This window comes from Schistocerca piceifrons, chromosome X (genome assembly GCF_021461385.2).
Source record: "Schistocerca piceifrons isolate TAMUIC-IGC-003096 chromosome X, iqSchPice1.1, whole genome shotgun sequence".
Lineage (NCBI taxonomy): Eukaryota > Metazoa > Arthropoda > Insecta > Orthoptera > Acrididae > Schistocerca > Schistocerca piceifrons.
Genome location: NC_060149.1, coordinates 375,931,252 through 375,956,331, shown reverse-complemented (window position 1 = coordinate 375,956,331; position 25,080 = coordinate 375,931,252).

Below are 25,080 nucleotides of genomic sequence, written 5' to 3'. Positions count from 1 at the left end.
ATGTTCCTTCAGATATCCATTACTATAATATTCCGAGGTACTACTATTTTATGGCATGGTTTGTGTATCCACCTATGCATTACAGTTAAACAATTATGTAAAACGGCACCATAATCAGAAATTTCATTATGATGTCTACTATAAGAACAAAAGCTCCCGAGTTCGAATCTCGGTCCGGCACATATTTTTAATTTTCCAGGAAGTTTTATAATACACAATATTTCAATTATCATATTGTTATCTATATTGTATTCCACTTACGTCATTCGTTTAGCCCCTAACAAAGTTTTAATGTTAACTGTCTTATTGAAAATAATTTTTCCAATACTGAAAATTGACGAAATAATTTTGCCTAGTGCATTTTCATTTTAATATGAGTGACATTGTACTATTTTCGTATTTGGGAAACATTTATTATTATTCACGAGACTTCTGGCATTTGGTGGTACTCCACTGTATTACTCTGTTGGCCTGACTAGTATACGGCAGTACGTAGCCGGTAGCTAGCCCAGTCACATGCATCACTTCCTGATGTGCCACAGTTGTATGACCGTCTTGCCGTGAGGGCACAGTTATAGTTTTTAGTATACTGCTCTCTTTTTATTATGTTATCTTAGCGATACATTGGAATTTGGATACTTACTATAATAACTTATGTAAAGGTAATTTTGTTTTATTTTAAATTCACAGTCGGTAATGAAGATAAGAATCAAGCGTATTGTTTATTGCACAGCATGATATCATAACTTGTACAGTGTGAGTACGTAAAAAAGAACTTGCTGGCCGCTGTGGCCGAGCGATTCTAGGTGCTTCAGTCCGGAACCGCGCTGCTGCTACGGTGGCATGTTCAAATCCTGCCTCGGGCATGGCTGCGTGTGATGTCCTTAGGTTAGTTAGGTTTCAGTAGTTCTACGTCTAGGGGATTGATGACCTCAGCTGTTAAGTCTCATAGTGCTTAGAGTCATTTTAACCACTTTTTTTATAATTTTAGACATAATGCCTGTGAAACTACAACGATCGCTATATCTTGAGTGTCAAAGAAAAACAGTCGCAATAGTAAGCAGACCAACATCACACAAATCTGAGACACGACGTCGACATAGAGGCAATACCAAATACTATCAGTCAGTTGTGAACTGAGTAGGACTGATGATGGTTCACAACATTAAATAAACGCTATTGAGACTCTCTTAGGGTCTTGAATATTTCTAGTTTACGTAGCAGTGATTCAATGAATAACTTATGCGGTACAAGGTCTTGAATAAAGAATGAGTGTGAGGGATATATTTCTAAATTGCTTGTTTTTCATGACAGCCAGCTGCCGACCGCATCGAATCCGGTGGCAGTATGTTTAAAAACAAGACGCAGTATTCCAGAATGAGTCCATGGTGAAGTTTCCTACTGCTTGCAGCTTATGACTTATCTTCAAGGCTGGGGCATTGCTCGCTACATGAAATTTCATAAATATATTTAGTATATTATGTAGTGTCGGTAGCTGGACCGACACCGTGATGTGGATTGCTGAAAAGGAATGCTAAACTAACGCTGTGGCCGATAGTGCACGCACGGCAATAAGCATACGGGCGTGAAGTCTGGAACATAAAAACTTATGAATGAATAAGAAGAAAAGTATGTAGATGCTTTTTACTTAACTTTTAATAATTCCTTGGAATACATCTCTCTTGATTACTCGTAAGCTATAGGCACTGATACAAATGGCTCCTTGTTAGTTCGTAGCCATTAACTTCTGATGGCTATTCTGTCTCTCGGCTAATGAGAGAGAAAGGCTTCGTACCACTGGGCGATAGCTAGGTTCGCGTACAACTGGGCGGTAGCTTGGTTCTCGTACAACTGGGGTCGAGTCCACTCTCGTATCACGAGACCTGCCTTGGTGGTGGCGCTAGGTCTGCGATCACAGTGGCGACACGCGGGTCCGACATGTACTACATGGACCGCGGCCGATTTAAACTACCACCTAGCAAGTGTGGTGTCTGGCGGTGACACCACATTCCTCCCCCGCAAATCGGCGAACGGTCGTGTAATAAGGCTTCCGCCCGCCGTTGGGAGGACCACATGTTGACGTATGCGATGAGGTGGGGAGCCTAACAACAGGCGAGGCTGTGCCACCCGCACCCGGCCATCCGGTCCGAGGGGAGCTAGGAAACGCCTGCAAAACTAGTCCAGGGTGCACGTCAACATGCGGTGTATGCGCCCGTAATAAGACATGAGGGACCGAAGGGTCGATGTCCATGGCGTCGGGGTAGCCGACGCGCGATGACGTCATGTGGTCCGGAGCGGGCGGGCGTTCCATGGCGGAGGACAGCTGGTCACGGGAAGCGATCGGCGGCGCGTGACCCTGGGAGGCGCTTGGCGGCTGCAACGAAGCGTCGAATGCGGTCGGCGGCGGCGGCGGCTGCTACTGCTGCTGCTGCAGCTGCGGCGGCGGCGGCGCGTCGCCATGGGGCAAAATGGAAGGCATCGTCGGTAACACCTGGGGATGAGGCGAGCCAGTAGATGGGTCCCCAGGGCGCTGACCGGACGGCACCGTCGCTGAAAGCAGACGGGGAGCGGCAGAACCCGAGCGACGACAGAGGCGCAGCTGATTGAGATGCCGACGCACCTCACCAGAGGCCCCCAAAACCAAATACATCGCGCGGCCGAGGCAGCGAAGAATGCGCCCTGCGAGCCAACGCCGTGAACCTCGATAGTTGCGATAAAATACAACGTCGCCTGGAGCAAAAGCAGGAGTCTGCCGCTGCGCAGGAACCTGATGCGGCGGATGCAGCAAAGACATCAAGGTGCGATGAGGACGACCGTGGAGCAACTCAGCCGGCGAGCGACCATCTCGGGGCTGAGAGCGATACGAAGACAAAAAGAGCAACAATGCTTCCTCCCGAGAATGCGACTCTTTCAATTTCAACATCTGTGACTTGAAAGTCCGGACCAATCGTTCAGCGGCACCGTTGGACTGAGGCGAAAACGGCGCGGATGTCAGATGTTGAATACCATTGGCCTGGCAGAATGACTGAAATTCTGCGGACATGAATTGTGGGCCATTGTCGGAAACAATAGTCTGCGGAAGACCTTCAATGCAAAAGATAGCAGACAACGCTTGGATGGTGGCGGAGGACGTCGTGGAAGACATCCGGACAACAAAAGGAAAATTGCTGAAGGCGTCGACCAGAACCAACCATCGAGCATTCCAGAATGGACCAGCAAAATCAATGTGCAAGCGTTGCCAAGGGGAAGTGGCTTTTGGCCACGCAAAGACTTTCCGCGGCGGTGCGGACTGTTGTTCGGCACACGCCGGGCACGAAGAACACATATTCGTAATCGCAGCATCGATTCCGAACCAAGTACAGTGCTGACGAGCAAGTTGTTTCGTTCGCACTATACCCCAACGTCCTTGATGAAGAAGCCGTAAAACAGAGGACTGTAACGAACGTGGGACCACGACTCTGGACTGATCATTATCAGAACGCAACAACAAAACACCACGTCGAACAAAAAGTCTCTCCTTGTGAGCAAAAAATCGGCGAACCAACGGATCCTCGATCCGAGACTTTGACAAAGGCCATTGCGTAGCAACAAAACGTAAAACAGTAGCAAGGACCGGGTCAGCAGCTGTGGCTGTAGCGACACGACGAAAATCAATCGGAAACGATTCGACCACTTCATCGGTTTCCGAATCAATGAACATGCAAGCAAGTTCGGAAGAATCGAATGCTTTATCCTCAGCAACAGGCAAACGGGACAACGCATCAGCGTTTCCGTGCTTAGCAGTGGACCGATACAAGATATCGTAGCGGTACTGCGAGAGGAAAATAGACCAGCGAATGAATTTTTGCGCTGTACGTGGAGGTACAGGCTTGGTCGGATGAAAAAGCGATGTCAAAGGTTTGTGGTCTGTGATGATGGTAAAGTGACGACCATACAAGAAATCATGGAACTTAGTAACACCAAACACGAGAGCCAAAGCTTCTTTCTCTATCTGTGAATAATTTCTTTGCGCAGACGAGAGCAATTTGGACGCAAAGGCAATAGGGCGATCATGGGAGCCAACTTTGTGCGCAAGCACAGCACCGATCCCGAAATCCGATGCATCTACCATCAACAAAAGGGGTTTCTGGGGATCGAATGGCGTAAGGCAAGTATTAGAAAGCAACGCCGATTTCAACTGGCGAAAGGCGCGTTCACATTCCGTCGTCCAGACGAACGGAACACCTTTACGGCGTAAGCGATGAAGCGGAGCTGAAATGGAAGAGGCATTGCGCACATATTTATGATAATAGTTAATTTTACCCAACACACTCTGTAGCTGTGTCCGATTTTGAGGGGACGGCAAGTCTTGTATGGCACGGAGGTGCTCTGGACTCGGATGTATGCCTGGGGCATTAATGACATGTCCCAGGTATGGTAAGTCACGAGCAAAAAAACACACATTTGTCCTTCCTCAAGCGAAGACCATTTTGCCGCAAGACCTGAAATAATGTTCGTAAATTCGCAAGATGATCTTCTTCTGTCTGTCCGGAGATCACTATATCGTCCAGATAGTTTGCTGCAGTAGGGACCGACGCACAAATAGTTTGTAAATATTGCTGAAACAAGGCAGGGGCGGATGCACACCCGAATGGCAGTCTTTTGAAGCGGTACAATCCAAGATGCGTGTTAACCACCAATACGCGCTGGGATTCGTCGTCCACCGGTATTTGCAAGTACGCATCGGCTAGGTCCAACTTTGAAAAATATTTTCCCGGGCACAGTTTAGCAAAAAGATCTTCCGGGCGGGGCAAAGGAAAAGTAGCAGTCACTAGCTGTGGATTCACTGTGGCCTTGAAGTCCACGCAAAGTCTCAATTTTCCGGAAGGTTTTGGCAAAATTACTAAGGGTGAGGCCCAGAGAGAAGCTTGCACACGTTCAATTACACCCTGTGATTCGAGATCGTGTAACGTTCTTGCGACCTCATCACGCAATGCGTGGGGAACATTGCGCGCCCTGAAAAATTTCGGTTGCGCGTTTACCTGCAGTTCTAAATGTGCTTCATAGTTTTTAGCGCAACCTAAGCCCGGTGCAAAAATGTCTGCAAATTCGTCACACAGCCGGGAAACACTGTCTGGAGGCACAGTCTGATTCACTGATAGGACCTGATTTACAATAGACATGTTAAACAACTTAAATAAATCTAGACCAAATAAGTTCACTGCAGAAGAAGAACGAAGAACGTAAAATGACACAAGTTTTGTTTGTCCCTTGAATGTTGCAAGAAGGCTGCACTGTCCTAACACAGGAATTTTCTGTCCGGAATATGTAGTTAGCTGAACATTTGCGGCACGCAACGGAGGTGCGCCCAGTTGTTTGTATGTGTCGTGATTGAGCAATGAAACTGCAGCTCCGGTATCGAGCTGGAATGGTATCACTGTGCCTTCAAAGTCTAAGTCCACAAAAAGTTTATTGTTCTGCTGACGACAAGAGCGACTGTTTTGTGCAATTGGAACAGACACTGGTACAGAATCACTTGCTAATTGACGTGATTTCCGGCGACGTCGACGCACAGTTTTTGTGGGACGATCACAGTCACTGTTAGAGAAAGTGTCACTGGACGAAGTGGAATTAACGACATGAATGTCCATAGGCGAAGGTCCACGGGCCTGAGTGTCCTTGGTTCGATTCCGGCGCGAAGCAAAGGGCCTGGAATGATTGTGATTGTCTGATCTGAGCTTTTTCTGGCAAACACTTTGAACATGTCCTTTCTTATTGCAGAAAAAGCAAATAGCTTGGCGTGACGGGCAATGTTCACGCGAATGTCTAGTAGCACACCGCGGGCATGATTTCACCGCATTTGTGGGCTGGCGCGGCACACCGGGCTTAGCACGCGGCGGTCGCTGTGCGGACGGCCGCGAGGGCAGTTGACCGGGCCGCGTTGCGCGAGCGCGCCCGGCGGGCCGGTTAATGTTACACACAGCTGGCGAAGTTTCAAAAGATTCCTGAGCACAGTCAAGTGTGTCTTGTCTATCCAATATGTCTATCACTTGTTGAAGGGAGGGATTAACTAGTTTCAAAATTTGCTCCCGTATGCGAACATCAGAAACGTTCTGTGCAATTGCATCACGTACCATTGTATCTGAATAAGAAAGACCACAGTCACATTCAAAGGCACAGTCCCTAGTAAGTCCTTGCAATGTTGCTACCCACTCCCTATTAGTTTGACCGGCCGTACGTTTTGTACGAAAGAACGTATACCGTTTTGCAACCACATTAACTGTTTCTTTGAAATAGGCATCTAATGCAGACAAAATTTCCTCGTAGGACAGAGTTGCTACGTCGCGTCGGGGAAACAATTTCACTATCACACGGTATGTGGACACACCGACACAAGAAAGCAAAAACGGCTGCCGCTCATTACCTTGAATTCTGTAGGCAGCGAGGTGAAAGTTGAACTGGCGAGACCACTCTTGCCACGTCTCATCGGCTGCCACGTAAGGTCGAAAGGGAGGTGCAACAGCGTTCAGTGGCAGCGGTAGCGAAGAAGCGGCGGCGGCCGCATCGGTGTGCAGGGCACGTTGACCCTGGACGAGCTGTCCAAGGGCATCCAGTAACGCCTGCGTCTGCTGATTCTGCAAGCGATAAAATTCGGACAGTACATCTGGAGAATGTGGCGAAGCCATGACACAATTAAATGTAAGCAATCAGAAAAAGTTCACTTTTCCCTCGTCGCCAATAATTGTAGTGTCGGTAGCTGGACCGACACCGTGATGTGGATTGCTGAAAAGGAATGCTAAACTAACGCTGTGGCCGATAGTGCACGCACGGCAATAAGCATACGGGCGTGAAGTCTGGAACATAAAAACTTATGAATGAATAAGAAGAAAAGTATGTAGATGCTTTTTACTTAACTTTTAATAATTCCTTGGAATACATCTCTCTTGATTACTCGTAAGCTATAGGCACTGATACAAATGGCTCCTTGTTAGTTCGTAGCCATTAACTTCTGATGGCTATTCTGTCTCTCGGCTAATGAGAGAGAAAGGCTTCGTACCACTGGGCGATAGCTAGGTTCGCGTACAACTGGGCGGTAGCTTGGTTCTCGTACAACTGGGGTCGAGTCCACTCTCGTATCACGAGACCTGCCTTGGTGGTGGCGCTAGGTCTGCGATCACAGTGGCGACACGCGGGTCCGACATGTACTACATGGACCGCGGCCGATTTAAACTACCACCTAGCAAGTGTGGTGTCTGGCGGTGACACCACATATTACTTTTGGGAAAGCACCATAAATGTATTAACAAAATTTCGCAAGAGGCGCCATCCTCACTGGAAGAAACTTACTGCTGCGGAAAGAAACGTTCGATGTTTTGGTTCGTTCAAGCCGCAAAGAGCTGGCCAAATTTATCGAACAAAGTTGTTGCACCGTAGGGAAAAATATCGAAAGGTGATATTTTTCGTCCGGGAGAATACTCGTGAATAAACATCTATCAATGTGGCCATGAAAACTTTGAAGAACACCGTGTGAAGGGTAGTGGTGGAGCAGTATTTACACCCACATCATAAATAATATGTGCTAACAATGGTGCCAAATGATTTTTAAGTGAAAATACAGAACCACTAACGAATTATTTTCCTAGAGATTTTTACTGTTTACGGATAAAGTTTCTTCTGAGCATGATGTTATTTTCAACTTCCGAAATAGTTATGTCTCAAGTGACGAACACTCATAGGCCACACTCTCCGCGTATCACCAGCAAAGAATTTCTTTCACTTTTCGCGTTAGAATTGTACGGTATCACCTAACGGGACTTCAGGTTGTTGGTATAGAGACTAGGTGATTCACGTGAATAAAAAATTAAGTATTCATTTGAGACCTTTAGTTCACCTCAAAATACTTAGTTTAGGACCCTCTACCAATTGCACAATTTTTACCCTAATAGCCTGGGACAGCGAAAATCATTTCATCTGTGATGCCCTTCGGCAGTACCCATTTTCACTCTCATTCTCATTTAAGTACCCAAATCAGCTGATCACACGATGCTATATGTTAGCGAACACAAACTACAGACAGAGGAATCGTAAATGGCCCTAATAAGCGTAATAAAGATGGTAAAAATATATTATACAAAATTTGTATTCATACTCTAAACATTGCGCGACGCCGACCTGCCCCCGTGTAATCCTCGGCCAATGACTTTATTTGGATTCGGTTTCGAGAGGCATAGAACCAGTACTCCACTCTCTCAGCTGTATTCAACGTTCGAGGCAATGGAGACTCTACCTCTCATTTAAAGAGCTCCTCAGCTAGCGTCACGAGCCGTGTGTACTCCGTTTCAGTCATCCTTCACCCCATCCCCCAAGGACAAATCGTTGTAGTACCGGGAATTCCACAAGGAAGTCTGTCACACTGCGGTGGACAAAGTAACAGCACACGCTTAAGGACTCTGGCGTTAGAAATGATAATTTTAAATAATGAATTGGCTTCTTAGGGCTAAGTTCTCAACAAAAAGATCAGTACTAAATGGTTTTCCAACTTCTCAACGAGTGCGGTGTGAAGATTTCATGGCCCATGATATTTATTCCAGTTTGAGTAAGCCTTCAAATACGTTCTCATCGGAAAACAGTGGGAAAGGACAGTCCTGAGAAAGAAGCAGATGGTACTGAGCAGTGGAAAAAGCTACGAGAAGACATCTCCAGAAGAGAAAAACAGAGCAGAGGCTTCCAACCCCGAAGGAGGTTAGCCTGAAGAGAACGTCTCCTCTCTAAGTGAGAGAATTCAAAAGAGAGCGGACATCTCGAGTAGTGTCTTCAGCTGCATCCATGAACTGTTACTCTACCCGCTGATATAGGTTCAATGGTGGCCTGATGTTGTACTAATACATGCAAATGGCTTAGATGGTAAACAGTTATTGCTTATGCAACAACTGTTGTCATCGTTCTTCGATCTAAATCAATTCAACTAACAAAACAAAACTGTAGCACCGTCAATATGTATTCTACAGTGTGTACTGATTGTTAGAACTGTGTGTAATACTGATGTCCCAGCAGTAGTTTCATTTGCGCCAAGACCTCTCAGGCGGGCCAGTCTCTAATGACCTCGTTTTTGACGCGGAGTTAATTCCTAAAACTTCACCTTTCTCGTCCTTTATTCGTCATACCGACCGAGGTCGTGCGTTGCTAAGACACTGGTCTCGCATTCGGGAGGACCACAGTTCACATCGTCGTCGTCTTCTAATCAACATTTACATTTGAATTTTGTAACTGTCGACTGGCAGGTAGATGTTGCAAAGCTCGAGTCCACGAAGCTATGGAGCAGTAAGCAATAAAACGGTAAATATATTTTAAGGTGCTTGCTTACACACGATATCTGGGTACAAGCGATACATCGAGTTACTTGTGGTAGTTTCCACAGATCACTACACAGCCTGATCAACAACATTCGGGCACCCCTACGTAATGCGGAACTGACCACCAGATGTCGTGAGAGGACACTGCCAGTATAAATGGAGGCAGGGAGTACTTTCTTGTCATTAGAGATACAGAAGAATGAGTCGCTCAGGAGACCTCAGTGACTTCGAACGTCGACTAGTCATTGAATTTCACCAAAGTAATGATCCATCAGGGACATTTCGACCCTTATAACTGTTGATCATGTGACTGGGGAATGGAAATGCGATGGAAGAAACACAGTTAAACCAAGACCTGGCACATCTCATGTACTGACGGACAGGGAGTGTCGAGCATTGCCGAGGGTGGTTGAAAAATTCGCATGAAATCAACGGAAGGAATCACTCGTGATATCCAAAGACCTACCAGCAGCCCAGATAGCACAACAATTGTCCGTAGGACGTTACAAAGAATGGGGTAGAATGATCGAGGAGTTGCCCTCATAAGCCACACATTTCTGTAGTGAATGTTAAGTGACGCTTGAGGTGGCGTAAAAGGCGAAGCCACTGAACAGTATATGACAGCAAACGAGTGACTTGGAGTGTACCCTGCGACATTCGGTTGTTTGGGTGACGATGATTTGTATCAGCATCACAAGACATTCTGTCATAAAGCAGCACAGTGAGGCAATAGTTTGTGGACATTAACGTTTATGCAATGGACAGGCCTTGCCAGAGTCCCGACGTGAACCCAATGGAACATCTTTGGGATGAGTTAGAACGTCGAGTTCTTCCTAGACTAGAGAGTTCTGGTTTCGGATTTTGAGGAAGAGTGGTTTGATATTCCCCCACAGACATCGAGACACATCATTTAAAGGGTTCCCAAGAGAGTTCAGGCCGTCATAAAAGCGAATGGTGGACACTCCCAGTATCAGTGCCCACTAATAAGTGTCCGGATACCTTTGGCAAGAAAGCTGTGACCGCATGTGCTCACTGAGAATTTCGTTAGAGGTGCCTGGTCAACTGGAACTAATAGTGTAGGACGCTCCATCCCAAAAGACTTCTTCGTGTCCAGCTATCAGCCTATGCTAACAAAAAGACGACTTACCACCGCCAACGACAGTTCACTGAATCCTCCCTCTGTAAACCATTCTAGCTGCCAAATGAAAACGCCACGAGGACCCAGCTAGAGGATCTGGAATGATACTACCAAACGTTATTTGTCGTATTCGAAGTGAGAGAGAAGAATTGTTAGTAGCTTAAGAAATGATTAGAGAGTGTAACGGCCTGTTTGCTGCAATGACGAGGGAACTGGTAGACTAAGACGACGTGAAATGGAGAAGCAGTGTGATGAAAGAAAGAAGAATTGGATCTATCGGACTCGTTCTGTGTTGCTGTATCACCGATCTGTGCCAGTTCCCATCAGTTCTCTCCATAGTTGAATGAGAGACCCATACTGTGCAGGTATGAAGAGGAATTGTTCACAAGGGCTCAGCAGTAGGTGAAGCAGTTTGCAGGCGTCAGTTCATTGCTAGGGTTTTGGGTATATGCATTCAGTCTACAAAGGAACTGTTTGAAAACCACTAGTGCAACCCATCCTACAATATTACTCAAGTTTGTGGGTCCCAAATCAAATAAGTATGACACGGGGTATGGGGTGTAAACAGGGAAGGGCAGCACCAACGGTAACACAGTTTTTTGGCTCACAGGAGAGCGGCACGGAAATGTTGAGTAACCTGAGCAGGTACACGCTTGAAGATAGACGCTAACTGTCCTGAAAATGTTTACTTACAAAGTTTCTAGAACCAGCGTTCAGTAATAAATCTATGAATATACCACAGATCACCCAAGTATCGCTTTCATAGGTAACGCTAAGGTGCAGTTAGACTAATTACACAGGGACTTAACTGGCCATTGCTCTCTCGCTTCGTACAAGAATTGAACGTAAGGAACTCTAATGTGTTGTATAATGTAGTTTGCAGATTATGTATGTAGATGTGGAACAGTGACGTCTATGCTTGTCTTGTTGATGTCGGCCGCTTACCATGAAAGAAATAACTTCCTGTTGACGCCCTAGCCCAGTAAATACAGCCGCCGCTATCACTGACGAGAGCTGCCAAGGATGGAGGAGGAACATGCCACAGTTTAGTTTAAGAAAATTATCTGGCTACTAACTCTTACGTGACAATATGCTATGTTCACCCCGTCTCGCTCTTCTTTCGCTATTGCAATTACAAGAAAATTTAATTCCCAACTGCGACCTTAGTATGAGTGGTACTCTCAACTTCCACTGTAAGCACTGTAGTGAACGTTACTGATCCTATATCTGCGCATATCATTTCCGAGAACGCCCGACACATAATGATCACTTAAAAGCAAGTTCTAAATGCAACCCGGATGTTTCCATAGCAAATTCAGCCACCTCGTAAAACAATGTCCCAATCTACAGTATCTCTCTCAATTTGTAATACCTGTAACCTGTAACACCTCACTTATACCAATAATTCTAAGGTAAAATCCCCTGCAACAAAATATGAATCAGCTTTCCTCTTCAGATCAATTCTAACCACTCAGTACATTACGTTCAAATGTTGAAATGTGTGTAAATTTCTAAGGTACCAAACTGCTTAGGTCATCGGTCCCTAGACTTACACACTACTTAAACTAACTTATGCTAAGAACAACACACACACCCATGCCCGAGGGAGGACTCGAACATCCGGCGGGAGGGGCCGCGCAGTCCGTGACAGGGCGCCTCAATTACATTGTGCTGCCACTACAAATTGTATTATAGAATTCGTTGCCACTGTTTTTCAAAATCAATTCCCCCACACCAACCAGCAAATCACACTGGCCACCTACTCCTCCCACCCTAATACAACTTCCACTCTACACATGGTGGCAGATACCATTTTACTGCCACCAATTTGCAACAAATTCTCCCTCTCCCTGCTTCCCCACCGTCCCACAAAAGATGGCAAGATGCTGTTTCACTATCTCAGGGCTCGTTAAGTTCACCTAAGCAACTGCGTTTTCAGATTTACACCCCTAGCATCAACCCCCTACCTACTTCCTCCAGTTATATCCACCCATTTAATTCAGAGATGGTCGACAAGTTTTAAAAGATGCACCCTTAACACCAACAACACTACCGCTGCCAAAACCAACATCACCAATAGCATAACATCAGCATCACGAATATCATCATAAAAGAGATCACCACAGCAAAATCACCTATTTTTATATCATTATATTCAATATTTTACTTTTCAACATTTTAAATATTTTGTTTTACATGATCTGAAGGAATCAGAGCAGCTACTTTGCAGCATCCAGTGACAATGAAATACAATAAATAATAAACGCTGGTGCCATGGCAACACTGCACATACACTTTTAGAGTTTTCCGCAGGATAACATTGTGCAAGTCCCACAATGTTTTATCGAAACTGCTATTCGACATCTTAAGGTGGTGGTAGTTACTGTCATCACTGCTGCAGGACGCGACTAGTGATTATCGATTACGACGATGACAACTACAGTACTGGAAATCCTTAACTTCCAGTTTAAGTTGAAGGTTTAATCCTCTTGCGTGGTTTTACGCCCGTTCTGTAGGTGTGGCTGTCATTACTTGCAAATTTGATGAAATATACTGCTGCTACCTATGTGACGGTTTTGATAGATTGACTACTTCTTGTTTTTATTTTTATTTATTTATTTTTTATCGCAGTAAATTAGTACCAAAGGTAGCGTAGCCATTGTAGGCTGAGCCCATGCTTGCCTTTGTTCCCAGATTTCTGATATGTATATTTGTGGAGCTGTCAGTCTCTCGGTAGATCTTCTTTGCTGTTTCTCAACATTCAGTCGCGGTACATCAGCCAAGTCTCGCGATGCACGGCCCCAAGGACGGAAATGAGCCAATCACAGAGCCCTATTCGGTATAGTTACAGCTGTCGGACGCAGGTGTCGGCAGCATGGTCCCAAAGAACTGCTGAATACTTGGGGAAAAACCAGTATGACTTAATTGTAGACAACAATACCGGCGTAGTTGCACAGCGTAGAGTATGGGTTGAGAACTGAATTTAGGTAACCCGAGTCGTCCTAGGGCCGTGCCAAAATGTTGGAACCACGTTGGACGTCTGTCAAGCGTGGCGTCAGGTATCGGGTAGGTGATGACCTGTTTACGACTGTTCCTCTGACGATGATGGGCGGCAGAGCTGCTGGTTCAAACCTCTTCGTAATGATGATGGCCTACATCTTGTTCGGCTGAAAGACAACCGCCATTTTGCCGCCCAATCATCGATTTAATTTATCGTGGTCTGAGGTCTATATTGAAGTATCTGAGCTTTAAGGCTTTTTGTACATGTGGCTGTGTAAATCAGCGCATAAGGCCACCTTCACCTGTAATGTTGTGGGGATGTCTGCCGTATACAATGTATGTAGAATCGGGTCAAGTACCGTACATAGTGGGGGTGATGGGGGACGTGACGACACTATATCCATGGCACATACGCGTGGAAGATGCGCCCACACAAATAGTCACAAATAATTGCACTGCAGTCTTACGAGTGGTGTTGGGACTCCTTGTAATAGCAACACGTATGGCAGTCAGATAGTTATGGAAGAGGAAAATTTAATTATGATGGGTGACTATAAATCGGTAGAAGGAGCAGAAAGAGAAGGAAAATTAGTACGAGAGTATGGACTGGGGGGAAAGGAATCAAAGAGGAAGCCACCAGGTAAAATTTCGCACACAGAGTAACTTAATCACTGTTAACCCTTAGTTTAAGAATCATGAAAGCTGTTTGCGTGCATAGAAGAAATATGGAGATAGTGGAAGGTTTCAAACTGGTTATACAATGGTATGAAAGGGACTTCAGAACCAGATTTTAAACTGTACGACATTTCCAAGAGCAGATGTGGATCCTCACCATCATTTATTATTTGCGAAATGTTGATTAAAACTAAAAAAATTTCAGGAAGATAGGATGTAACGGGTATAGGACTTGGATAATTTGAAATAAGCAGAGGTTGTTGCGAATATCAAAGTGAGCATTAGGAAACAATTCATTGAAACATGGGAAAGTAGTACAGCAGAAGACGAAAGAATAACTTGGAGAGATGCAATAGTGAAGGCAGCAGAGGATCAAACAGGTAAAAAGACAAAGCATATATACAGACCTCGGCCATCACGGGTGCTATTGAATTTAACTTATGAAAGAAGAAAATATAAAAATGCAGCAGAGGAAACAGGCGAAGGGGAATACATCGCCTAAAAAATTAGACTGACGGGTAGTGCAAACTGGCTAAGCAGGAATGATTAGAGGAAAATGTAAGCCTAGTGAAACATGTTTTCACCTCAGAGTAACAATTGCAACACACGTCCTTAATTATCTAGTGGATGTATTCCAGACTCTGTCTTTCACAGTTTTTATCCTCTACAGCTCCCTCTTGTATCATGGAAGTTATTCCCTGGTGCCGTATCAGATGTCGGATCATCCTCTCTTTTCTTCCTGTGAGTGTTTCCAATATATTTCATTCTTCGCAGTTTCTGCAGAGAACCTCCTCATTCCTAACCACCTAATTTTCATCATTATTCTGAAGTACTGCATCTCAAATGCTTGGTTTCTCTTCTGTTCCGCTTTTTCCACAGTCCATATTTCCATACTATACAGTGCTGTGTTCGGAATGTACATTCTCAGAAATTTCTTCCTCAGGTTAAGGTCCATGTTTGATACTAGCAGATTTATCTTGGTCGAAATGCCCTGTTTGGGACTCCTAGTCTGCTTTTTATGTCCTCCTTGCTCCGTGCATTATGGGTTATTTTGCTGGCTAGTAGCACAATTACTTACCTTAGTTTACTTCTTGATCCCCAATTATCATATTAAATTTCCCTCTGTTGTCATTTCTGCTACTTCTCATTAATTTCGTCTTTCTTCGGTTCACTCTCAGTCCATATTCTGTACGAATTGGACTGTTCATTCCATTCAACAGATCTTGTAATTCTTTTTCACTTTTATTGAGGATATCAATGTCGTCAGCGAATCTTATTACTGATATCCTTTCACCTTGAATTTTAATCCCACTCTTGAACGATTCTTTTATTTCCGTCATTGCTTCTTCGAGGTACAGATTTAACAGAAGGAGTGAAAAACTACACTCCTGTCTTATACCCATTTTGATTTGAGCACTTCGTTCATGGTCTTCCAGTCTTACTGTTCCTTCTTGGTTCTTGGACGTATTACTCGTCTTTTTCTGTAGCTTACCCCTATTCTCTTCACCGTGTCGAACATCTTGCACCATCTGACATTGTATACAAATCCAATGAACAGGTCTTGATTTTTCTTCAGTCTTGATTTCCTTATCAACCGTATCGCCAGAACTGTCTCAATGGTGGCTTTACATCTCCTAATGCGAATTGGTCATCATCTCACATATCTTTAATTTTATTTCCTATTCTTCTGTAAGCTATTCTTGTCAGCAACTTGGATGCATAGGCTATTAATATGATTGTGAAATAATTCTCGCACTTGTCAGCTCTCGCTATCTTCGAAATTGTGTGGATGATAATATGATGTAACACGCCTGGGGGTACAAATGAGTGGGGGTACCCTTAAACTCTTCTTTCACTTCTTGACCGTGCGCCCTGTCCACATCACGTACCGGATACTCCCGCGGCAGTCGTATTGTACTGCTCCACACTGCTGCTGGCTTGCCTAAAATTATTTATCAAATTATGCAAGCGGGTTTAGGGGAGCCACTCAATGTTAAAAGACAACTCTGTCGTACGTCTGGTATGAACAACTATATTCTCAGACAGTAAAAGAAAATTGCAGGTTATACTGTTTACATTGTAAGTCATAAGTGTTTATCCCAATTAATGGATGATTACCAGACCACAATGTCACTCTGACGAGCGTACACGTAACCGACACGACGCGGGTGGTTGGTGATGATGCGGAAGCCGAATAATCGAACGAAAGTTCTTGCGCTCGCCACGCATACACAGTTTTCTTCGTGTACCAGTCCTTCTTGACACTAGTAATGATACAACACTGTTCATAAAGTTAATTTTTCAGTTCACAGTTCTCACTTGTACGAGCGCGCGCTAACCGTCGCTGCGCGGCTGATTGTTGATAGTGCGGAAACGCGATGATCGAACGCACGTTCTCACACTCGCTACAAGACACTTACACTTGATTGCACTCTTTTGTGGTAGCTAATTTTTACTGATTCACATTAGTTCATTCTGGGAAACAAAACACGGCGCGGATGATTGATACTGTATAGTACGACATGCAACGACCGGATACTCAAACACTTTATTGGCGGCACTGCTCAATTTTAATTACATCATTACGCACTTTCCTCTGAATCACTTCCATATTTCATCGCTTTACTGTAATAACGCGTGTAGCAATACTTGAACTTCTATAACAACAATGCCTCTCACATGCAGACCTACCCACAACACAACATAACAGTTCCGTGTCCCGTGCTCGACTCTGCAATATGGACTGCCCGCAAAGATACTCCGCAACCAAGCCAACGATATGACAGTACGCTTACATTCCTGCACTAAAAGGTTTTCGAATTTTCGAAGAGAATATCGAATTCTAGATAATTCCCTAAAGGGTGTATGTAGACCAATTGCCACATTGTGGACCAGATGGGAGTTACTCACAATCATGGAAACATAAAGAACAGTTGTCATATTGGCAAAATTTTACATAATAAAGAATCCTACCTACAGTGCAACCTGTATAGTAGAACACAGTTACAATAGAGTGATAAACAAAGAGCTAATACAATAAGACACAAAAATATTGTCCCTGAAATAGAAAAGTTTACAATTACAAATACAATAAGTTAGATATGATAGGCAAGTGCTTGGAAGAAAGAAATAAAAGATAGTAGAAAAACATACACGTTCAGTGCTACTCCAGGTAGACAATATCACTGATAGCACTATTGGGCAAAAGCTAGAGAATCTCCATCAACACTAGACTGTCAAAATCCAGCAAAAAAAAAAAAAAAACAACAATTATTTCACTACTCACAACACTGCGTCACAAGGGAGCGTTCTTTGCAGTGAAAGGTGTGGGGAGTGACTGTAGCGTCGATGCTGCGCCGACGAGCAGCTGTGCAGTATAGTCGTCAGCTCGCCACTCTCGCCTCGCGGTAATTCGTCCATTGGCGTTCGTGAAACGGGTTAATGACGCTCTCAGTGTTGTCCTAGCAATGCCTATTCAACCTACTCGTAGTCTGTTACTACTACAGTAAACATTACAATATTCTACATGACATATTAAAAAAATAGGCTAATAAGAAAAGAATATATGGATCTCCATTAAGTTAAGTTTAGTTACTACATGAATGGTATGAAAAATAATAGCAATAATTAAGCAGGAGTAGTAATAAATTATTAAATGAAAAACCCTTTGGATAGCACAACCACTAGACACTAGTAATCACTCAAACCATATCACTGCATGGGCAAGAGGAAACGTAATACTTACAGGATAGATTGAACAGACAGAAAGTGAAAAGAAAAAAAAAATTGCTTATGGCAGTAATACATCATTATTAAATCTCACTCGACTAGAGTGTCCTCATGAAACCTCATAATAATCAGAAATGAATGTTTGTACTTAAGGACAACAGCATCTGAGATATATACAGATTCAGACACGTCACATTATATCACTCAGTCATTAATGTTGCTCACTATAGTATAGTTAAATGTTTTCCACAGGGTGTTTGCGCTAGTGGCATGAGGTATGCTGCTGATTACACCCTCAAATAGGTTATATTCTCTTACCACTTGCTATGTTTCCAGTTTTCCAGTTTCGCACCTGGTCACCCGATGCATCGTGCCTTGAGTTCTGATATCCGTAGCCGCCACTTGTCTCTGTGACCACCATGGCCACAGAAACCGCCGTAATGTCTCCTGTCATTATTATTATTCCAATGTCGTCCACCAAGTCTTTTGTTACGGTTTGAATGGTTCTTTGCGTTGGGTTCGTTGTTCCCTGATACTCTTCTATCATATTCTCCTCCTCCTGTTCCTCTTGACTCATACATGTCTAATTGCCCTAAGGCCGACTTCATTGCCTCTTTCTCATCTCTAGGGATTGCTAGCAACATATCCCGAACTCCTGTAGGTAGTTCACTTATGATCAAGGACGCTATTGCTTCTGTCGTCGTCGGTTCATCTAAATACAAGTTCCTCTCATAACAATATTGAAAAAATTTCTTTAATTTCCGGTCACGCCCTCTATCAAATTTTCTACCTTGGTATAGACTGTTACGTACTTCTTTTTTCTTCCGTCGCGACCAATATAGTTGCAAAAATTCTTTTTAAAATGCAGCAAAGGTTGTACACTTATGTCCTATTCTCATGCCCCAGGTACCAGTTTTCTTTTCCAATCTAGCTGCAACGAAGCATACCTTTCTTTGCTCGTCCCATAATCCAGGTGTCACGCCCTTAAATTGATCTAAGAAATCTCTGGGATGTCATCTTCCATTTGGTTCGAAGTTCTTAAAATTCCCTATGCCAAGGAAGACCTCATAATTTTGTATACCAATTAAGCTACCACCGGCAATGATTCAATCACGTAATAGTGATTTCACTTCACTCTTCACCTGCTGACCGACCTGTTAATCTTGCCTACTTCACTGTACACCTCTTCTACTCGCCGTGCATAAGCATCCTGGTTTAGCGCAACAGCTGATATCCTGTATTTACAGTGTTTCACTTCCTCATCCAGTTGTTCGAAATGCTCGTCATAAACCTAAACCTTTTCAGTAAGTTCTTCCTTCACTTCTTTGACAGCCGATTCTACCTTTTCAAAACGTTTAGTATTGCCTGCAACGCTCTCCTCAAACCGAACGGTAAGTTCATCTATCCATTGATAACTTGACTCAGCCAGCTTCTTTAGAGCCTTATTAGTCTCGTCGATCTTTTTATTGAGTCGTTCGTTTATCTGTTCTACCGATCGCTTAGTATCTTCCTTCTGGCACTTAATACCTTCCCTTAATTGTTTGTTCTCATGCTCTACCTATCGCATAATATCTTCCTGTAATTGTTTGTTATCATTCAATAACAGTTTCTGGTTGTCTACTGATCGCATAATATCTTCTTTTAATTGCTTGTTATCAAGTAATAATGTTCTGAGCATGTCAACGATGGACAGGTCAGGCCTAAGTTTACACTCATCTCGCTTGGGCGTCTCCATTATAGGTGACGACACCGCATTTGGACTCCCCATCTCTGTTGATAAACTACTGTCACCTACACTGGAATCCTTCGACATTTCACCACTACTTACTTCTGTTTTCATCTCCTCCTGATTGCTTTCACTTAAAGAGACTGCTTTCTCCTCCCTGCCTACTGCAGTTGCACCAACCTCATTATCTACCTTATTGAACCACAAAAGGTCACCCAAGCGAGAAATAAACAAATCACAACACTCGTAGCACGGAATGGATGGCAATAACTGCAACCAAACTGCTACGCCGTATGCATTCAACGCTGTAATTCGTGTTCAGAAGCACACATAACATGCAAGATCACTTGAAAGAAAAAAAAAAGAATGAAATATAAGCTAACTTAAATATAGTTCTGCAATTGTATTAACTGTTGTTAAAAAATTAGACTACTCAGTAAGCAGGGTCTGATAGTGACATTTACAGTACTGTACGACCGGCAAGATAGATAATGTCTCGTGATACAAAAGAATTTTAACTCACACTGTTTGTAATTACGTATATACAACGCAATCTGCACTGCCAGTTAATTACTCTCGTTGTTTCAGTTGCATGAGGTAACGTAATGCGCGACTTACTTTGCGTTGTCTGGTGGCCTCGCAGTAGCAGCTGCTCCGTAACGCCGTGATGCTGTCAGCAACTGCACCTTCTCTGCAACGCGTAGTAATGGTTACACCGTCGCTCGTAGACGCCGCTCACTTCGTATACGATGATGGCTGTCAAAAAGTTTTCACTTTTGTCCATAGGTGACACTAGCGTCATCTACCGTAATGAGTGCCAAATAAGTGCTCACATTTACACATAGGTGGCGCTAGCGTCGTCATAAACGCACGTCCGTGGAATATGTTTATTTTGTAGCACTAGTTCTTTGCACTGTCAAGGATAGGAAGTGTATATACACTGTGTCACTAGTTCTTTGGCGTACACATCCTACAGCTCGCATGACGTCACTCAACAATCCAAATTAACAGTTCCTGTTCATACAAAAATAGTTCACACACCAAATTAATTATACGGCACTTCTTATCCGAAATTGTAGGTCCAATAACACGTCGCCATGAAACACGTCCGAGGGGAACAAATTGGTGGGGTACCCTTAAACAGTTTCTTCACTTCTTGACCGTGCGCCCTGTCCACACCACGTACCTGATACTGCCGCGGGATCGTATTGTTCTGCTCCACACTGCTGCTGGCTTGCCTAAAATTATCTATCGAATTATGCAAGCCGGTTTAGAGGAGCCACTCTGCGTTAAAACACAACACTGTCCTACGTCTGGTATGAACAACTATATTCTGAAACGATAAAAGAAAATTGCAGGTTGCACTGTTTACATTCTAAGTTATAAGTGTTTATCCCAACTAATGGATGACTACCAGTCCACAATATCACTCTGACGAGCGTACGCGTAACCGACACGACGCAGGTGGTTGTTGATGATGCGGAAGTTGAATAATCGAACGAAAGTTCTTACGCTTGCAACGCATACACAGATTTCTTCTGGTACCAGTCCTTCTTGACACTAGTAATGATATAACACCGTTCATAAAGTTAATTTTTCAGTTCACAGTTCTCACTTGTACGAGCGTGCGCGTAACCGTCGTGGCGCGGCTGATTGTTGATAATGCGGAAACGCGATGATCGAACGCACGTTCTCACGCTCGCTACAAGACACTTGCACTTGATTGCACTCATTTGTGATAGCTAATTTTTACTGATTCACATTAGTTCATTCTGGGAGACCGAACACGGTGCGGATGATTGATGCTATACTGTACGACACGCAACGAGCGAATACTCAAACACTTTATCGGTGGAAGTGCTCAATTTTAATTACATCATTACGCACTTTCCTCTGAATCACTTCCATATTTCATCTCTTTACTGTAATAACGCTTGTAGCAATACTTGAACTTCCGTAATAACAATGCCTCTCACATGCAGACCTACCCACAATACAACATAACAGTTCCGTGTCCCGTGCTCGACTCTGTTAAAACGCGCTGCCCGCAAAGATACTCCGCAACCAAGCCAGCGATATGACAGTACGCTTACAATGGTATATCACCAGGCACATACATTCAACACACCAACGAGAATAGTTGTTTGGTTGCCTTTTCCCAAACGATTTTAGGAATTGCGATGGAGTGTTATCTGTCCCTTCTGCCTTATTGGATCTTAATACGTCTATAGATCTTTTAAATTCTGATTCTAATACTGGACGCCCAATTACTGTTCCTTCTTCTATCACGTTATAAAGCAAGTCCTCCTCCCCATAGAGGCCTTCAGCGTATTCTTTCCACCTATCCACTCTCCCTTCTGCATTTAACAGTGGAATTCCCATTGCATTCTTAATGCTACCGCTCTTGCTTTTATTTTCACAAAAGTTTGTTTTGACTTTTCCCTTTGCTCAGTCACTCCTTCCGACAGTCATTTCTTTTTCGATTTCTTCACATTTTTTCATGCAACTGCTTCGCCTTAGCTTCCTTGTACTTCACTTTTCTTTAATTCTTAAGTGACTTGTATCCATGTATTCCTGAATTTCCCTGAAGATTTTTATATTTCCTTCTTTCGGTGATCATCTGAAGTATTTCTTTTGTTATCCATAGTTTGTACGGAGTTACCTCCCTTGTACCTATACTTTTCTTTCCAAATTCTGTAGCTGCCCTTTTTGGAGATATCCATATCAATTCCTCTTCAACTGAACTACTACATTCTGTGCTACTCATTATCGTGCTATCTATGGCCTTAGAGAACTTCAAACGTATCCCACTTCTTTGCATATTGATTCTTCCTGACTAGTCTTTTAAACTTCAGCCTTCTCTTCGTCACAGTTATCATAATCTTCATGAAAGTATTGGGTCATATCAACAGCAGCAGAAAATGGTATACCGGGAGCAAGATTAGTTTAGGTGACTTACAGTGAACAGTTCAGTGCTAGGGTTGATCTCATCGTGTTCGACGGCAAATCAATACCGACAACAATAGTTCAGGTATAGGCCAACTTACGCCTACAAGCAGAAGATGAAGAGACAGAGAAAATATATGAGGAAAGGTGAAAGGGTAATTCAATATGTGAAGGCAGATGAAACTCTAATAGTCGTGAAGGACTAATATGCGATTGTGGTGGAAGGAGTGGGAGAAAGGGTTACGGGAGAATATGGGCTTGGTAGCAGGAATGAGAGAGGAGAAAGACTAATTGAGTTCTGCGATAAATGTCAGCTAGTAATATAGAATACTCTGTTCAAGAACCACAAGAGGAGGATGTATACTTGAAAAATACCGGGAGATACGGGAGAACTCCAGCTACATTACATAATGGCCAGGGGCAGAGTCCAAAATCAGGTATTGGATTGAAAGGCGTAACCAAGAGCAGACATAGACATAATCTAGTAATGATGAACAGTAGGTTGAAATTTAAGAGATTAGTCAGTACCACCTACAGCAACATTAAAGAAGGCTTGAAGGAATAGAGAAGCAGCAGTATGACTATCAAGAGCTCAGATGACAAACCAGTACTAAGCAAAGAGGGGAAAGCTGAAACGTAATTGGAATATATGGAAGAACTATACGAAGGTGATGAAGTTGAAGGGGATATTATTGACAGAGAAGAGGAAGTATATGAAGATGAGGTGGGAGGTATGATACTGCAGGAAGAGTCTGACAGAGCATCGAAAGACAGTGAACAGTTCAGTGCTAGGGTTGATCTCATCGTGTTCGACGGCAAATCAATACCGACAACAATAGTTCAGGTATAGGCCAACTTACGCCTACAAGCAGAAGATGAAGAGACAGAGAAAATATATGAGGAAAGGTGAAAGGGTAATTCAATATGTGAAGGCAGATGAAACTCTAATAGTCGTGAAGGACTAATATGCGATTGTGGTGGAAGGAGTGGGAGAAAGGGTTACGGGAGAATATGGGCTTGGTAGCAGGAATGAGAGCAGACAACATTCCCTCAGAACTGGTGATACCCTTTGGAGATCCAGTCATGATAAAACTATTCCACCTGGTGTGCAAGGTATATGAGACAGGGGACTTCAATCAGAATGTAGTAATTCAAATTCCATAGAAAGCAGGTGTTGAAAGGTGCAGATTTTACTGAGCTGTAAGTTCAATAAGTAATGGCTGCAAAATGCAACCACAAATAATTTACAGAAGAATGAAAAAACTTGTAGAAGTCGACACTGGGAAATATCTGTTTTGATTTCAGAGAGAACTTGAAAGACATCAGGCAATACTGACATTACCACTTATGTTAGAAGGTCGATTAAAGAAAGGCAAACATACGATTACAGCTTTTGTAAAATTAATGAAAGCTTTTGAAAACGTTGACTGGAATGCAGTTTTTAAATTCTGAAGGTATCAGGGATAAAAATGGAGGGAGCAAACGGTTATATATAACTGATACTGGAACCAGACCGTAGCTGTAAGACTCGAGGAGCACGAAAGGGAAACAGTGGTGAGAAGGGAATGAGACATGGCTATCGCCTATCCAGATGTTCTTCAGTATGTACAGTGTGCAAGTAATAAAGGAGGCCAAAGAATAATTTAGAGAAGGTATTGAAGTTCAGAGAAGAAAAATAAAAAGTTTAAAGTTTACCGATGGCATTGTAATTCTATCAGATTCAGCAAAGTACTTCGAAGTGCAGTTGAACGGTATGGACTGTGTGGTGTGCGTAATGTAAGACCTTTGGTACATACATCATCAGATTATCTGACTTGTCGCTCTAACGAAGTAGGCGAGTGTCAGCAATATGGTTCGTGGTCTTATCGTGGCGTGTTTATCTTCTGCCATTAGGTGAGACGATAGAAATGCCACTTGCACGCTTAGAGTAGCAGATTGACGGTGACCAACTTTAAACAGAACTTGATTAATTTTCACACACATTTATTAAAATAATAACAAGCATAAAAATAACTTAACTTGGTTCTGGAGGCTATTTACAATTGACAATCTGATGTTCCCTTGGTCTTGGTACGTTAATCTTATTCTAACGTATCTCTGATATTTGACAAAGTGTCTATTCATTTATCTTCATGGCTATGTACAGGAATATGGTAATCTTATTAGGTGCCGACTGTAACTTGACTATAAACTGGTGCAGACTAGTGCAGACTAGTGCAGACTGATGCAGACTAATGCAGACTGAGTAATCTGAGGTCTGTACACTCGTTATAATAGCTCGCGCGTTCATGTATCGCTGCGCGAGCGTGATCCGCGAGGAGAAATGGTTCTACATTCGCAGCAATCTCATTGTCTGCGTTACATATTAATACGCGGATCGGCGGAAGCAGAATTTGGTCCGTCTCTAAGACACCGCCATCTCGTAGTGCGGAGACGGACGAGCGCTGCGCCTGCGCTGTTGTGCTTAGCGGAGCGCGCTCTAGTGGGAAAGTTGTGTACGCGCTGCCTACGCGGAACTATGTACACAACAGACT